This window comes from Benincasa hispida, chromosome 3 (genome assembly GCF_009727055.1).
Source record: "Benincasa hispida cultivar B227 chromosome 3, ASM972705v1, whole genome shotgun sequence".
NCBI classification, from domain to species: domain Eukaryota; kingdom Viridiplantae; phylum Streptophyta; class Magnoliopsida; order Cucurbitales; family Cucurbitaceae; genus Benincasa; species Benincasa hispida.
The window spans coordinates 32,973,885-32,976,437 of NC_052351.1; the positions used below are offsets into that span (position 1 = coordinate 32,973,885).

At 34.5% G+C, this 2,553-nt stretch overlaps 1 long non-coding RNA gene across 1 annotated transcript; it reads left to right on the forward strand.

The window, feature by feature from the left end:
- Positions 1 to 478: 478 nt before the first annotated feature.
- On the forward strand, positions 479 to 1,493 carry LOC120074330. Its single transcript, XR_005480958.1, has 2 exons — positions 479 to 863; positions 1,100 to 1,493. It is a non-coding gene; the product is annotated as an uncharacterized LOC120074330 (long non-coding RNA).
- The last annotated feature ends 1,060 nt before the right edge of the window (positions 1,494 to 2,553 follow it).

A 2,553-nucleotide genomic window follows, 5' to 3' on the forward strand; every position in this document is an offset into this window, starting at 1 on the left:
CGCAGACACCTGAAACTAACAACAAAGAACCCAATAAGCCCTGCAAGTTCTATATATCAGCAAACCAATCCAAGAGCTCTTACAACAAGAAACCCAGGTTTATTTTTAGCTCCATATTCTATCAATGACCTCTCTATAATGAAAAGCAGAGGTTTGTTGGTAATTTTTGACATTTAATCTCACAGTTGGGTTTGTTTTGATTGACCAAAGAAAAAGCGTTTTTTAAAGAAATCATTTTTATTTAAACTTTTTTTTGATAAAAACTATTTACAAATAAACTTTAAAGTTCAAAAGTTATTTTGAGTGGTCATGAATTCAATTTTCTTTCCAAAATGACTTATTTTTTAAATTAAAGATTTGAAAAGTTAAACCAAACGGACCCTAAATTATCTTTCTTGTCAATAGGTGAAAATTGGGGGTTGTCATATTTATTTATTTTTTGTTTTGTTTTGCCTTTTCTTAAAAGCATTAGGGTTAAGGGTTGGTTATTTAAAAAAGGGGACATCGGGATGTGTGCAGTAAAAAAAAAAAAAGAAAAAGGGAAAATCTTCTTCTTCTTCTCCTCCCAACTGACGCTTCCCTCTTCAAACCCTCTTCTCCCATTCGGTTTTCTTCTTCTAGCCACATGAGGAGCCCACCACCTAGCCATAGCCGCCGTCGATCGCGCACCAGGAGGCGTTGTCGTTCGTCTAGACCCAAAGTCATCGACCAGGAGGCGTAGCTGCATTCTTCTTCCAGGCCACGCCGTCCTTCCCATTTGCCAGTCGTCGGCCTAAACCCAAGCGCTGTCCGCCAGTTTTGACGTGGACAGTTTTGGTTGTCGCAGGATCACGGTTGTTTCCACCCGATCTTTCTGTTTGGGGGTAAGTTTTGGGTTCCTTTAGCATGATTTGACATTGGATGAATGCTTATGTTTGTATGAGATTGCATGAGATTGCAGTGACTAGCGTTTCCATTGGGTTGTGCACATCGTATGCTCTGAACCATCAGATCCACACTCTATGTTTACGTACGGTGTCCTTTTGGGACCACCACTTATGTTTATGTTAGTACCCACCGCGATCACTACTTATGAAAGCGGGGTTTGCTCCTTATGCAGGCCTATGATGTTGTTGTGCACCTGTGTCCCGTGTCCCGTGTCCCGATGGGAAGGCTGACAAATCGCTGAGTGGGCCCAGTAGTGGGTCGCTTATTGAGTATACATATATACTCACCTTTTTTTTTCTCTCGTGATTTTCAGGTAAGGGCAAAGATGTCTGGTGCCTGACAAGAGAGATCTGTGACTTGGTCTTCCGCACTTAGGTTTCGTTTACTAGTGTCTAGTTTAGGAGTCAGACATTTTAAAATCCTATGAAATATTCCTTGATTTCATTTATTGATTTGTTTAATTGTTATTTATTTTAAAGTTGGGTTAGGGGTACCCCGAACAGTATTTTCAAGATTTCTCTTATTTATTTATTTGCACTTTATTTAATGAAATAATTTTTTTTATCTCTTTTATTTAATTATTTTTCAAGAAATGTATTGCCAAGCCTATGCATGCATAGAGTAGCGTCTAGAAACTTATTAGAAATTTGAGTCGTTACAACATTTGTCCATTATGAAAATGTTACTAAGAACATAGAGGAATGGTGAAATGAAATATGAAGCAAGAAGCGCCATATGTTAATTCATTATCTATGTTAAGACTTGAGAGAAAGAAAGACCGAGGCATTTCTTATTTGTATTTCTCATACAGGCAAAACCTCAAACACCTTGCGTTCAATCCGCTACAGTAAAGTTTGGACTTTACCAGGATGCACCACAATTGATAATTGCTTGCAGAGTAAATGAATAATGAAAAATCAAACAATCAAGTACCTTGAAAAACTCCAAAAATTAAGGAAATGGGAAACAGAAATTGATGGGGCATTTTGTAAGGAAGCTTACACTGGTTTTGGAGGACTTGATTAGAAGAAAAATATGCTTGAACTCTTGATTGCTAGAAGCACTTTCTTAGTTACTCATCTCCTCCTTGTTTAGAGAAAGTTGAAATATAATTAGAAATACACCCTTTTTTTATTATTAAATTAGAATTACACCCTTATAATTTGATCACCTGTTTGATAAAATCCTCAACAAGGATTAGAATAAAATTTTAGGTTGTTATCGAATATAGAAAAATAAATTAAAATATTTATAAATATAATAAAATTTTACTATTTATCTCCGATAGACTAATCTGTCTATCTATGTCTAATCTATCTATATCGTGATAGACACAGATAATAATTTACCACGACAATTGTCATTTAATTATTAAACTAAAATGTTTAATCAGTTTTTCGTGAACTGAATCAATGCTTTATTTATTTCTTACGACCAGTCTATCCATTTTTTAAACTTTTATTGTAGTCTTCTAACACTATTATTTTTAATCAACTCTCTTGAATTCCAAATTATAAAATCTCATTTGTAACATTTTAATTTGGGATAAGAAATCATTTTTATAAATAAATTTGTCAAGTTGTACATTTAAATTGTTTAAAATCTAAATAATAAGTAATTGTAATG